Genomic DNA, 16460 nt, shown 5'->3' on the forward strand with positions numbered 1-16460 from the left:
GGGCTGTGTGCGTTTGTTTGCTTCTTTTTTGTGTCCATTTTCCACTCCCATTCGCCAGCAATCTGTTGCTATCAATCGACATTTTAATACACCGACCAGCGTTCGTTCGGACCGGTGTCCGTTCCTGCTGTACGAACCGCCGTACCAATCCCAAAACCATCGTCGATTGGGTCCTTTCCTCGGGCACTGTTTTCCAAACGTTCAATCTAATCCAACGCTTCAGCGCGGTGGAAAAGTGAGGGAGGTAACTGGAGCATTCCCCCGGACAGGGATTGGTAACGCTCACGCCCACCCTATTTCTCGGTCCCCTGGTCCAATCATTCCTTTCAATCGCTGACTAATCCTTGCTTTAGCTCCCGGCGGTATTTTCTTATGTATTCAAACTCCATTCTGCATACGGAGCTTTGTTTCGATTCGCTCACCAATGGGGGAGTGGACCTGAAGGAATAATGGGAGAGTGGTTTGTGGTGCATTTTTTTTTTCTGCCAAGAGTGAGAGAAACTTTACACATGAACCCCTTGCGGATATTTCTGGCCCTGGTGTGATTTGCAGCACGGCAGCTGATGGAGCGGATGGCACTGTTATAACAGTGGGCGGGAAAGCTTAAAACAAAAAGCACTACCCCACAGCTCGTTCGAGCTCATTGACGCTAAGATTTGCACTGCTGGGATGATGGAGAAGTTGCTAAAATTGGAACTGTTGGAAGCTGTGAAAAATGAAGCAGGACAAAACAAAAACTTCCACTTTCAACGACGGTACGAATGAATCGTAATCGAACATTTGCCTTGAGGGAGTTTTATATCCGACGATCGATTAATCGAAAAATCTCGTCCGTTGACGGATCGTACCAGGAACGCGGTTATGGAATTGCAACAAACGGGAAACCACGAACGGGGGCAAGAGGATGAAAAGCTGGTAAAACTAGTACATTCATTAGCGCTTTTTCTCGCTTCTTAACACACACACACACTCACACAGATACGATTGAGTAATGGTTGGAGAAAAGCTGAAGCTTCCGCGGTGCAAGAAGATTAGATGGCATTGTACCCACAATCGTTGCGTTTCTTTTCTACGATCGTTTGTATTGTAACAGGAAATGGTCGCAACATAGCAATGACATTTGCAGACACACACTTACACACACGGAATAAAGACGATGTGCAGACGAAAGGCAAAACCGATGGCTCTACCGGAACGAGTAGAAGGAACCTTTGTCTTTCGCCATTGTCACTATAAATCAAATGGTATTTAGCTCTGCCGGTGAGTGCCGATTGGGGCAAAATCCAGCCTTGAATGATAGCTTTGTGTAGGTAAGATACAAAGTATTTTTGCTAATGAAAAGAAAACAAGCGACTTTTATGACGGTTTCCCTAGCCATGTTCGATGTTATGAATAGCGCATTCGTCTTGTGCGTATCGCGAGCCCTTAATATTTCAAATGTTTGTTTAAGGGAAAAGTAGTTGAGGAAATATCGTTATTATCATTTTTATTTCTGAAATTATTTTACTAATCCTGAATCTTTTTGACCATGAATGTTATTTATAGTGAATTTATAAAAAAAAGAAAGACTTACAAACTATAATAACGCTCAAAGCCAACGTACAGAGTTTGTAGGTGTACATTTCAAATCATCGATTTACTGTTTTACCAGAAAATAATATAATTTGTATTACAATAACATTAAAAAAAACCAATGCAGTCGATTGTTTCCGTCGTACATTATCACTAATATTATCTGTCAATGTAATATTATGTACGTTCTTTAGGAAAAAAATCAAATACAGCTTGAACTCACTTGGATTCCCTGCCAACTATTGAATATGTTCTGTTTAGTTGGCACGTGTTTACACACAAAAATTCGAAAAGTTTTCTCGGTATGCCATTAGATTTTTTTGAATTTTCCAAAAAACTGTTTTTCCATACAAACGCATGCTTTTTAATTGAACTCTCAGCCAACTATCGAGCGTGCAATTAATGAATTCTGAATGTATTTGTTTTATAATCGTTAAAATATTGAACTCATTCAAGTTAAACGCAATATACATCGAAATAGCATTTGATAGTACGTCGGATGAAAATGCATCCGATGGAGCAAAGACACCAAACCGAATTAAATCATTAATCTTACTCTCAATATCAATTCAAGTTGTACTCTCTGGAAGGAGCAGTGTCGAAGATCCACTACGTAGTGTTCAAGAGTAATCGAAATTGGTATAGAAGGTTAGAGTCTTTTCTTACAAAAAAGGATTGTGAATTTCTTTACATGTGTACAATACAATCTTAAAAGCGAGCAAATGTTGCGTCACTTAAAATGCCATAATTTTCCACAGCACGATCCGAATAAAATATGTTAAAACTAGTTTTTCAAAAATATGTTCACACTAGCTGTGTTCACCATTGAGGCCTTATTATACGTCAACTTTCATTCCCCCAGAACAAAACCAAAATGCCCTTGATTCGATTACATTTTATTCAATAATGATTCGATCCGATCGATTTTATCAACAACCCTTGCCTGCTTGCAGCAACAGCAAAAGGTAGCGAGGCATCGAAACGAGTGAATCCCCAATTCGCTGAGCTGTACACAACACCGACATGTGTGTGTGTTGGAGTATCTAGCCTCTGATCAAGGGGAGGCAGCACACTGAATGCCCCGAGGGAAGGCCACGATTAGCAAGCCAGCTGGAAGTTTGCAATTTGGAAATCCCGATCCCCGAGACTGTTCACAAAACTTTCCACTGCTGGTGGGTTTGGTTGTGGGGCGGCTTGCTGCGGCAATTCGGTGACATGGAACGTCTTCTTCAACTTCGGTTTCACCTACCGTGGCGCAATGGGTACGGCGAATCGGTACGGCACGGTCCCTCAAGTGATTTATAACTCCGTTAAGTAGATGAAAGCTAGATAATGTAATTGAAAAGGATACACCGGCAGTGCTCGCGTGTTTTCGAATCTTTCCGAGGGAGCGACGGTGGCTGGCGGTTTGGGTGTGGGTTTGCTCTGCCAGTGACAGAACTGCACTCAGATACACACACACACACACACACACACACACACACACACACACACCCACTCATATATAAATATCTCGGGAAGTTCGCCATCCCACGCGCAAACCTCCGTTACGTTCTTCATTCGGCGCCAGCTGACACGGAAGAGATGTACGCTGCGCGGGGTCCCTGGAGAACAATTCGCTTGCCACGAGGGGTGGAGAGAAATTCTAGTTCGGGGAGGTTGAAATCATAAAGCAATAAAATTTAGAACGTGACAGCTAGAACGAAACACGAAGAAATGGCACTGGCGTGGAGTTAACAAGAGTTTGAGCAGAACTTTGCAACGACTGGCAACGGGTACGCCACCTGGTTGGTAATGCTCGCCCGCCGTCCTTGTTGTCGTCGTCAACAGTTGCGAAAGAGTCTCGGGGTCAGGTTCAAGTGGAGTTGATTTCTTTTGCCGATACAAATAAAATATTATGTGACATTATATTGTCCCCGAGTGCTCTCGCCGGTTCAAAGCGATGGTGTGCAGCTGCCAAGAAAGTGGTGGACGCGTGTACCTCCTCGTGGCAGAAGCTAACCCTTCGTGATGGAGTGAACGCCGTTACGAAGGAAGTTTTCTGTACACGGGTGTTGGTTGGAGCTCATAGAGCAGCGCAGAAAGAAGAATCATGTTGACCGGGAGAGCTCGGGATTCGCGTAATGGCTGACAGATGCTGCCAACTGCGGTCCACACGTTCGTACCATTTACCATTTACTGGCCCCGTGTAACCCTTGAGCCGCTCGCGTTCATCTTTCTCCTTCGTCTTTGTCTGATTCACGCCGAACCGTGGCTAGCACCCGGTCTCAACACGATTGTTTACTCGGCTTGATCCTTTCATCTTGTTTTCGATCGCTTTCAGGAACATTTTCCATGAGCATACATACACCCGTTCACACACACACACACACAAACCGTTCTGTGTAGTGCGACGGTTAGGGGAGGATTTAATCCTCCCCTCCCGGTGTACAACGGCGGTGAAGATTGGTTTGAGCTGTTCGAAGGATGACAGTCGGAGTAGCTTATCGATAAGCTATTAGATTACGTACAAGGCAGAACGGCAGGGTACACAGCTTGTGTGTGTGTGTTGATAAATCCTAATGAAGCAAAAATGTGTCGTAGCTAAAGTGAAACAGGCCACCATTCAAGACACCCATGCTCGTTCAGGAGATGGAGGGAGCTTTTTTGTGATGTTATGTTGTTTTCACTTATCTCTTTTTCCCTTCGATACAACATGTGCTCTCTCTTTCTTGCCTTTGCCTAGTGGTTTGCCAGCATTAAGCTCTCACGGTGTCGCCTGTGTGACTTAAATTGTAATTTGTGTGTGTGCGAATAGTTCATAAATTGTGAACTTTAACCATTTGTCTTGGGCTATGGGCTGAGGACCACCGATAGCCTCCTGCCGACGGACCTACCGGACACACGCCACGGTGATTATGACAGACTGTTATGTGGTGTGTATTAATTTGTCGTTTGTCGTCGTGCCACACCGAAACAAAATGGGACCCAGGTGTGAACTGGTTCGGGTGAGTGTGGTTTCTTTCTTTCGCGTGTCGGTGTGTGTGTGTGTGTTTTTTTATATTTCGCTACGGGTACGACAGCAACACCTAATTGAACCGGAAGTAGCACATTAATTCTAGTGCGGAAGTTTTCGTTTTGTACCTGCTGCGTGTCATGTTCTTGGGGTTTTTTTGGGTCGTTTTTGAACTTTTCCAAAGCAGTATGTCGTTTTTAAGGAGGAAGTGGCAAACGACAAAACAAATGTGTGAAAAGGCACGATAAGAGTCAGAGGATTTATGGCAATTTAAATTTATAGTAGATGGCCCCTTTCCATTTTGATATAATGCTTTTAGCAACCATTATCGAGACTATTTGAATGAATTATTATTGTTCACGACGAAGATGAGGAACTTGCCCGATGCTCGGTGCGAAAGTTTCCGTAATTCACATTTTGTTGCACTACATTTTAAATATGTTGTGTAAGTTTTATCTAATCATGATGTACATGATGCAGAAAAACTTGGCCAGCACTAGAAACCCTTCGCAAACTCATAATCTTTTACCGTGTGCTGCACAATGGGACGAAGTTTCCACGGCAGCAGCGTAACAATGGCACTTCTAAAGAGTCTATCCAAATTGAAAACTGCCAAATGAAATGGAAACTTTGAAAATGGTTGATCTGCTCCCTGGCTAGCAGACGAGGGGATACCTGAAGAATCCTATTGGAAACGAGACTGCTACAAAATGGGGTTTGGCAGAACTTACCCTTTTTCGACGAGGTGACGTTCTCTTGGTGAAAAGAAAGCTTTAGCGCTGCACCCACAGAAGCTATGCTGAAGCTGTGCATCTCCATTTCTGTGGACCACGTAGCTGTTTCTCTTTCGCTTTCTCTCTCTCTCTCTCTCTCTCTCTCTCTCTCTCTCTCTCTTGCAAGGTGATTTGATTGCACTGTCAAAAGGGAATTCTGTTCGTTTCATTTCTTCCGACACAAATGATGCCCGTGCTTCGTATAACAACCGAGGGAGCACCGAGGGAAAAAAGTGAGTAACGAGCACCAAGTTTTGAAATACAGAAAATGATAGAAAATGATTTGAATGTTGCAGCATAAAAAAGAGACTAAGACTAGGGTTGCTTCCCGCGGTGAGGGTATGGGAGTGGTTTTACTTATGGCGTTTTTGATGCTCTTTCGAGGTTAGTGAATCAACTCAGGCCTGCTGTAAGCACATGCTTTCCCCTGAGCAATTACTTTTGCAGTTCTGTTCGATTTCTTTTCCAAAGCTTTGGGAAAGTGTTTGAAAGTGATTTAAAGTATTTGTCGTGTGGGGCACGTACCGCGTTGACTTTTCTTTCAGTTGGATGCAATTTCAATACAATGAAAAAGACATTTGTTAAGTTATTTAACCGTTTTATTTTGATTCATTTTTATGAAATGTTTGCAAGCCGTTAAGGCAACTGTTGCGTTGAGCAACAGTCAAACGAACGCGACGACTTTCCAGATATCTTTGCAAAGTATATTTATTGCCGAAAGCTTAACTAACGGTGAAACAAGTAAAAAAACTTCTGTCTCGTCGTACGGTTAGAATAGAAAAAAAGCGCTGCGGCACTCTGTTTCTTTCCGTACATCCGCCTTATCCTTTCTGTTCACCTTATCCGTGTGTTATCAATTATCCGTGTGTTATCAAGTATCCGTGTGGCATATTTTACACCGGGCAGTCATCAATACGCGTTCATATCATTACATCGGACAGTTGCCAGACTCGTCGCAACAGCAACAATTTTAATAAAAAGATATTTTGTATATTTTATGTCAACTAACAGGATTTGTCTTTTAACAATGACACTTGCCTTTTTGGTACATAACCCGCCCTGACACCAAAATGTCGTTACCGAAAAACGCACCGCAGATTAAAATCGTACCCTTAAAAAGCATCAGTTAGCTGGCAGCTTAATCGCATAGCAACAAGAATGAAAGCATCGTTTACACTATCAGCGTAGGCCTGTACAGTTTGGATGTTTGTTTCCCAAAACAAAACAACAACAAAAACCTCCAACCCGGGGCAGTTCCGTACCATTCCAGGAAGGTGTACATATCAGGTCGAAAAAGTAAATACAACGGCAAAGTCACACCGGATATCAACGGTTCATCCGGCCGTTCGTCGAAAACGTTCTCACGGGAGGGGAGGGCGGGCCGAGGAAAAATCAATCGAAAAGTTTCGTTGTTTTCACCAACGGTTTTCATTTGCGGTTCGGTTTCTGCGGGGGCAACTTTTCGTGACATTCGATTTGCATTCCGCGATCTCATTTGCCGGTTCACCGGGCCGGACTTCGGACTCCTCCGGACTGTGGCAGGCGGCGGCAATCGCGCTTCTTCTTCGCCTTCCGATAAAAGGTGTTTTGCAAAAAGCTTATCGCAGCGAACTTTCTCGACTGCCGTTCACAGGCGCCCTCACACACACACACATTCAATTTAGTGAAAATCCATCAAGCACCGGCTCCGCAAGCAAGCGGTGGGCGAAGGGAAATTGGCTTTTTTTGTTTTATTTCTGTTTTACACTTTTTTCCCACTAAATCCCCTTCCTCCGCACGCCAAACTTACTGTTGTTTGGTGGAGATGGCGCCTCGTCGCCTTCATTTCGCAATGGTGGACGAGTGTACAAGTGCTGGAACAATTGTCTCTCAGTCGGTGATGGGGTGGAGGGCGATGAGCTATAACTGGAGCGAGCTGGAGAGATAGAGAGGCATGCTATCTATCGATGAGGAAACATGGAATCGGAATTGCCGGAGATTGAAGCGTTTTCTATTTGCTCTTGTACCCCTCCAGGCAATGGACGACCTGGATCTGCTGGTATGGAAATTGCCCCATTGCTGTACCGACCGACCGGACGTTTTTGGCGATGTACATTGAAAAGCAATTAAGAGTTTCGTTTCGAATCGTGGGGTTCCCATTTCGCATCGACAAACGGATCGGATTGTGTGTGAGTGAGTGTGTGAGCTTGTGGCCATGACATTCACGCAATCAAAGCTTAAGAGCTGCGAACTAGTTCGGCGAAATGGGGTGATTGTTTTTTGAGAATGGTTCAATGTTTTCCTCGAGTTAGACATTTACATCTAAATTATGTATCGTACAAAAATATTCCCAGCATAGATACGACGTGGTTATGGAGTTAAAAGTTTTAAAGAACTGATCAATGTTTAATATAATAACATGTATTTTGTTTGTTTTGCGAGAGGTATATGATTTTATGAAGGAATTTTTACATTGAATATGACAATGTATTGTAAATGTTAGAGTGGTCAAATCGCTCATTGTTGTATTTTTTATTTTCACTTGATAAGATCAAGCTTCACAAGGCAAGCTAATAAGAAAGATAATTTATTTCGATTGATTAAAATTGAAACATTCAATTTAAGATTAATTTCCTTTTCAGTTAACAGAAAGGATGCTAATTACCATTCCATCACCATCACCATTCCCTACAGGAAATAGAACATCGGAACGAATTATTTCGGAATCGGAAAGTAAACCTCGTTTAAAATATGCAACTTTCGTCTCATAATAAAAGCTTTTGAAAAGTATCCTTTTCTCGTTTTTAAAACTATTCTCGTACATGGCACATCAAAATTACTTTACCAAAAAAACTCCCTCCAGTCGGTTAGATGAAAGTTTATAAAACATAACCTGCTTGATCCGCTTATAAAACTGTTTCAGCCACACCCACCGGCATAGAGAAGTGCATACGAGTGCCGTGCAAAGTAGTTATTAAGTAGCGCTCCGGACGTTCCTTTAAGTTTGTAATTAAGAGCGAACAACTTACACATTGTGCTGCTTGCCATTCCTTTCTACTACTGTCGTTTTGGTGAGATTATAAACGGGGGTAGGTATTTGAAAAATTTGAAATGGGTATATGTGCATTGGGAAATGAGCAAATCAACGCCCTTATATTAACGAGCTCATCATTTTTTCAGCGATTTTTGTTATTAATTTTGTTTATTAGAAAAACCTCTCAAACGTGTTGAACAATAAAAAAATGAATAATATAAGTAATTTGTCTTTAATTTCATTCAATGAGTGTAATGAAACTTTAGCAAATAAACCATATTTTTGTATTGTCTCCATTGAGCACAAATCTTCCTAACAAGCATTTGAAAAGCGTTCCAAATAAAATAGCACCCGAAGTGTCCTTCCATTCTGTGCCCCATGCATTGTTTCCTTTAACCGGTTGCGTGGCACAAAACTTCACCAACTTGCACGTAGCTGAAGCCACGGGGCCTTTCGGTAATATTTAATCGAAAGTTGAAATTTATGAACATCGGGCCCTGTGCACACGAACGGACGGTGCCACACGAGCGCAAGAAGGAAGCGAAGGGCGCCATGACGCCTGGTCCTGCCGATCCGCCCGCGGGCATGGATTGTCCCGGCAGGAGCAAAAACAATATGTTGGGCTGGCCGTGTCATGTTTACGGTTATTGTTTCATGCATAGTAAATGGTTTTTGTTGCCATCATTCGCGTACCACAAAATACCGACGCGTTTGCAACATGCGAAGAGGTGGAGCAACAGTAGTAGAACGTGAAAAAGTATGGGGTAAAAAATACAACAATTTCTCCCGTAAAACAGCCACGCAAAACGCGTCTCGTGTACGCCGTTTTGAGAAATGGCGCTGTGTCGTGTAAAAGCACAAACGAACACACATACGAATGGGGGGCGATCCTTTGCCGGTGATCATTTGCTAAAGAGGGTCTTCTTCGCGTAATGAATTGCATGATAATGGTGAATACATATTTCCATCGAAAGAATGTTTGCCACCCTTCTGTTCCACCGGGTGGATTTTGGATGGCGAAGCCTTGAGCGTTTTCGAGCATTTTTTGTTGCGTTTCTCGGAATGCTCTGCTTCTCGGACGCCGTGTTCCGATTGTTTCGCTCATTCGCGGTTGTTGCTATGAATTTAAGTCCGTTGCCAGTTTGTCTTAGTGTTTGCCTGCCATCCCCTTTGGCTCGAGGTAGGTGCGCCTCGAGTATGTAGGAAGGGCCAAGGGAAGGGCTATACACATTCGTACAAGAAAAGACACCGAAGATGGGATGCTCAATTGAAGTAAACTCATAATTTCTATTGCTTTATTTGAGAGTCATAAATATGTCACCGCAGTGAAGTGGCCCTTTCTCTTACCACTTCAGCCCAGACGGTACGACACGATCGTGACAATATGGTATACTGGTTATAGTTCGTAGCCCGTACCGTACCGCGCACAACGGCACACGAACGATGTGTCTGTCATCGGCTAAAAAACAAAAGCAAAAGTATGTGACAATACAACTGGATTTTTTGGGACCGGTTTACCTCGCCCTGTTTTGCGTGGTAAAATGTGCTGTGTGTGTGTGTGTGTGTTTTATGGTGTGTGCGTTTAATGCACCAATTATTTATGAAATTATGTGTTGTTGTTTGTTTGCCCTGCTGGAAGATTGATGACCTGTAACTGTCGAGCTTGATTCAATATCGAACTAATGTACTCATCGGTTGATACTGGATGGTTGATTGTTTCGACATATTTGAGGCCATTTATTTGTAAGGTTGTTATACTCACACGCTCAAATGTATATGTCGTGCATTACGTTATGCATTAATGCATTCATATAATACGTTACGTTTGAAATTCTCATTTGCATTACAATGAATAATATTTTTTGTGCTATTTAAGGGACAGGCTTATTTGTGGGTTGCTTGAATTTCAAATTACACCTAATGTATCGTATAGTAAGCTTTCCCTCAATACAATACAAGTAAAAAACAACATGTTGTAATATAGCAATTATGGTTATTTGTGTATTCTGCAAGTTGATAAATTGTACGACATTATTACTGTTTTGTACTTAGCGAGTCCTATATACTACTTTTTTATGCTGATTTAAGGTCTATAATATGAATGCATTTAGCCTATCAGTTACTTTTACTTGCAATAGAAAGGTTATTTCAACAACAAATAAGAGAAACTCTTGTGCTATTCCTTCCTTAATGCTAGCTCTATTTATTTTAAAACCTAATTCAAATTTTGTTATATTTGCTCTTGTTTTACAATAGTACATTCATAGTCTCAGCTTAAAACAATTAAAACACTTACCATAAGTTGATTTGTTCGTTGACTCTCTGCATATCCGAACCTCATCGTAGCGCATCTGATGTATTGCCCTTCAATCAACAGGGTCATATATTTTTTATCATCATCCCTGGGTGAGCGCTTTATTGATGCATAGGCTAACCTATCGATGAGGTGACTATTTACCTCAATTTGGATGGTTCGGTTTTTATTGCCTCCGTCCGCTCGTTCCGTTCGAAACTTTTTGCTTCATCTTTATTTTCGTTCGTTCACGCTCCGCTAGTTCGTTTGGAAGAGACTTTTTGCTTTCTTTCTTTTTCATCTCAAGCAAATAAAGAAAGAAGGTTAAAAGCTTCAATATCCTAATCATTTAACGGTGCTTACAGGCCGGAACCTAAAACCATCGGACCTATCGCTTCCGGGTGCACGTCGCTGATGGGACAGTCGACACACGCACACACACACACCGGGTCGACCGTAAAATGATGACCACCCATTAAGTAAGGGAGCGATTGGAAAAATTTATTTTGTTTACGCCATTCTCACTCTACGGTACGGTTGAGAGGCCGTAGTGCCTGCTTTTACTTTTTATTCCGCTGTGTTTATGCAAGCTAGTATTTGCCCTTGATCCTTGTAGCCGGCGATGGAAGGAGAGAAATCAATCAATCTAAATTGATAGGTTGTAATTCGTGGTGGTGGAGGACCGATGCTTGATGAGGTGTAGGTGCTTTTAAAGTAAGTGTTTCAGTATGACTGAGCTAATATTATAGGTTAATTTATGTTGTAGCTAATTTATTGTGGGTTTAGCATTTTCTTACAGTTTGTTTTAGCATAATAACTCTTTAGCATAATATCATTAATGCATCCCAAACGTTGGATGAATAACTAAAAATCTTTTGAATTTATATATGATACGTTTTATTATGGTAAACTTTTACAATAAATATTAATAAGTTCTATCCTGTAGGAACGTTTATAGTTTTCTCCAAATATAAATCGTTGGGCTGGCCAATATTGATTACAATGCATTTCCGCCAAAACGAAAAGAAAGAAGGGATTCGATATTGGAACCAGAATGTCACATTCATACGCCAGCATAACTTTGACAACTCTAAGAAATCAATAATGCAATGACATTTTCTTTGCCTTCCATTGGGTTTTCGTCGGTACGTTTGTGCACAACGGTAGCTGTAACGGTTGCGGCACTAATCAATAATTGCAACCGTCTTGCTCCGCTTTCGGTTCAAACTTTGCTAGGCTGTCCGTTAATTTTCTTCGACAAACCACGCTTCACACGCTGCCGCCATCGTTGCCTCGTCCATGCTCTGTTGTTTTCCAAGGGAAAACATTTTTTATCCCCAACTCCAGCAAATGCCACGGCACCGCCTGGCACGGTTACATGGTAGCGGAGCACTGTGAAGGACATAAATCACGTAGTCCGGAGTAACATAATTGAACGGTACTTTCTATTAAAGTTTCTGTCACTTACTTTCATCAGCCCAGTTCGGGTTCGAGTGTGCTGACGCTTTTCGTTTCACGTTCGTTTCGGTTGTGTTTTAGTTTCTGCTGAACGAGACTCTAGGTTTGTTATATCTTGAGTAGCAAATAAAAAGGTAATAAGCACGGAAAAGTAAACTATCCACGACTTAAATCAGTGACTTTTTAGTAAGAGAAAGAGAGATGTGGTTTACTTTTTTTGCAGTGAGACAAGTTAAATTTGGCATGGCAGAATGTGGCGGGGCCGAAATTGATTGTTTCAATTAACAATAACCGAAAGAGAACTATAGAACGTGCACAATTTACGATGTTTCTTTTTGCTAGTGCGTTGTTATTATCAACAAATTTTATTTATGTACTATTTATTTGAGAGATTGAGTAGGGCTGGAAAGTATCTAAAGAATATATTTTTTAAGACGATAATATTTACTGTAGGATGCTATCATTTTATACAACCAACTAATTAGAATAATAATGTAGAAAATTAATACTGCTCCAGAATGTTAGTTTACTTAGTTTACAGTGAAAGTTGCATAAAAATACAATGCTTCAATTCCATAAGAATGTCCATTCAGTAGGTTTATGTGTTAACTTAGTCTTAATGAGAATTATTTACCTCTCAGATTACTTAGAAATAATGAAAGATTCAGGCTTTTTTACAATAAAACATGACTAAATTCATGCTAAAGCACCTATTTCTAATAAAGTGAATGACAAATGACAAAGAATCTTCAGGTAATTGAATGTATGTGTATGTGGTATGTGTTTATTAGCATGAAACAGATTACTTCATATAAGCCTCTTTAACTTATAGTTACGTATCAATTAATTGAATAAAAATAAACTAATTCCATTTTGATTTGATAGCTAATGAAAGGTTGCAAATAAGCTCACAAGTAATACCTATTTTACCTGCAAAGATATTTTGAAGAGATGCAAGTTAAGACATACACCCGTTGGAAAATTCAGGCCACACCAGGCTTATTTCCTTTAAGATTCAGTGTACCCTGTCGTACCCAGGTACCCAGGTCTCTGGCCAATCCTTCATCATCAACATCAACACCTCATGAATCGGTAGCACTGTATCGCACGTCCTTGCGTTTTCTTGGCCTCCATTCCTGGGCGGAGGTGTTGAAGGTGTGGGTCGTTCTGCTGTCAGCATAGCCGAACGATATGCTGGCATGATTTATGACGCAGATGAGCCTGAACAAACGACCCAAGCAGGACAAGGGATATAACTGGAAAAGGAGTAGGATTGGAATGAGTACACAAAAAAGGGAGCAACCATCAAGCACGACTGACATCTAGTCGTTGTAATTTGTTTGATGTGTTGCGCATACACCAACGGTATAAGTGTGTTATAAAAAGCAAGCAAAAATGCACTGAGACAAAAAATGGCATTAAATGAAAAAGGGTCCTTGAGCTCGTAGGCGTGTGAAGGTGTGAAAAACGTTCAAGTGCATTTACATTGACATGGGTTGAAGGAAATTAGTACTAGAGTGACATGTAGGCTGTAGCTAGTTGCTTTTAGGAAAATGGGGGCAGAAGGTTTTTTATTATTGTGTGGCAAGAGTTTATGTTATATGGTATTACTATGAAATAATGTTCCATGTATTGTGCTACAAACAAGTATTATAAAAAATTGAAACTTCAATTGTTCGTTAAAAGGTGTGTTGGTTAATCATAAAACAAAGGAAAATTCTGCTGGGGATTAGCTAAACCGAGCAATAAGATGATATATGTACAAAACAGCAGCACTTCCACAAAAGCAATTTGAAATCAAATTTTAGGTATAAATTTAAATTGAGGTGTATGAGCGGCAAACGATTCCAAACCAGAAATAATTTCCTTCCATTTTCTATGGGTAAAGCTGTTAAACCAAATAAAGCTGTAATACATATGTCGCCGCATAGGTGTCGGGTTTACTTTATCCATCTGTTTGAAATGGCATTTTATCTCCCAAATGGTCAAGCCTGCTCGTACCATTCTCTACAAAATCCCATATTTATTTACCCAAAGCTATATGTAGTAGCAAGAGCAGCAGGAGCAGGAGCGACACCAGCAGCAGCAGCAGCATAATAATGAGTTTGTCCTGCCAGTGCTTATCGGCTGCACACAGGTCAGTGTCGGGTGATTTGCGAGGAAAGAGTTTGACAGAAAACTGTACTATAATGGAACGGATTCACACAATCCAAACCATTCGGTGCAACTGACTGATGCACTCGGGTCGATGCACAAAATTCTCATTTCCGGCCAGCTATTTGGTGCTCTTGATTTCGGTTTATTCCGGTAAATGTGGTTTTCGCATTCGCATTGCAAAGATTGATGGTTTGCTTTTTTCTGGTAAAAAAAAATAAATAAACAGAATCCAAAACGGAAGACTCGGAACGATACATTTGTTTTGGGAAGTGAGATTTAAAGAAATCATTGATGTGTGGTTGTGCTGGACGATTTAAATTACTTATAGTAAAGTACAATTTCATCGATGTTAAAAAAATTGCCGAGTTCTAGACCAAAAATCACCATAAAAACCGAGAAGAAAAAGTTCTTTCAGAGCATGTCAACAGTGAGCTCAACAGTTACTATTTAGCTTTTATCTTGCAATAGACGGAGCATAAAAGGGACCATTTCAATTCAATCATCTGACTAATACTTGCTAACTTTATTGTCTCGTTAAGAGTTTCCGTTGTAAGCAGAAACTTTGCCCTTGAGCATCAACGTGGATTAGTTTTATGGGAGTGACTTCCACGTAACTATGCCCTATGGCTCTCCTCAAATTCAAGTTAGCTTACGGCACGCTCAAAAGACACAATTGAACGGTTTATAGTATGACCTTTACCGTCCGATTCGTACGCTCACTGTGAGTTAAAGATCCGTTATTAGTTCCGTTCTGTAGCTTGCACGGTAGCGTGTAATAACGACGAGAATGGTGATATTCATCCGAAGGATTCGCATCCTTCCAGGAAGTGAAAGTATCAGTATTTGTTATATACCTGCACGTGTTTTGTTGATAGCGAACCAGCATAAACGATTAGTGTGATGGCAACGTTTATACTAAAGTGACAAAGGATGGTACACGGTTACGGCTCTTTCGCTACGGTTACTGAGCCGGATAAAGGTCAGCGTTTGATTGATGTGTTAGATTAAGTGGCATTTGATTTCGGCCAAATCGTTCCCTCTCGCCGGTGTGAACTCGGACTTCTAGTGATCTGTGCTGATTGAGGTTAATCGATACATTGACATTGTAGTACAACGCGCGAGAACTTGTTGCCATGTAGTGCCATACAGTCGAATTTTACTAGTGGCGTCTGGTTTGATTGGGTTATTCGTAAGCTGGCACCAATTGTTGGATCGTGTGACAACCAATAAAATAGTGTAATGGGACCATTTTAAGTTTACAAGAAGTAGAATAATGAAGAGTCTCATCACATACGTTAATTTAATTCAAGTTAATAATAAAATAGCGTTGAGCGAGACGGAAGTATCCGGCGAATTTATTTTTTGTTAGTTTAATAAAAAACTAAGAGCTCAAAGTGAAACCAAAAGGAGACATTCACATAGAATAGGTTGAGCTTTAAAACACAAAAAAGAGAAATATGTTTTTTTTTGCGTCGAATGGAATTCTTTGAGTACGGGATTTGTATTTGTGATTAGATTGCAAAAATATTAGCTATAACAACAAAATATTTAACAGAAATATGAAGACTTTATATAAATGAATTAAATTCATGGCAAGTTTGAGGCTCCTGAAGAATTGTTGATGAAAAATAAATTTTAATCAGAGTTACTATTTGTATTATTTTGAGTAAGATTTGTTACTATTTTTTTAAACAAAAAAAAGTTTTAATTCTTGGGAAAACTGTTTGAATAGCTTAAAAGTCAGACGAGTTTTGAACATCAATTTTCCAATAATTCTACTAATCGTTTCACCACTTCTTTCCAGTTGACAATAACCCATTCCAAAACTTTGTCCTTAATTCAGCGTGAATCAATACAGTGAGTGAAACTTACCATCCGTAACCCACCCTGTCCCCACAGCTGAGCCAGGAGCCAATTATTTGGAGAAAAAATATTCACCAGCCACGTCGGACGTCCGTTTGTGTGCTATGGTCACGTCTCCGGTCTTTGCTGCTTTCAAGCCGAAGCCTGCGAAGCGAGCGAGAAAATTTTACAATTGTCATTTGATTACGAAAGTAGTACGACTTGCGATGCGCCGGTTGACACGCTAGAGGTCGGTACTTTGCTACTGTGTTCCAAGCCATGGCAGCAACCCAACTCTATGCTTCCGAGGGCAATCAGATTGCGAGTGATTACTGTGGCATTGTGTCAGTGTCAGAG

This window comes from Anopheles coluzzii, chromosome 2, assembly GCF_943734685.1.
Source record: "Anopheles coluzzii chromosome 2, AcolN3, whole genome shotgun sequence".
NCBI classification, from domain to species: Eukaryota; Metazoa; Arthropoda; class Insecta; order Diptera; family Culicidae; genus Anopheles; species Anopheles coluzzii.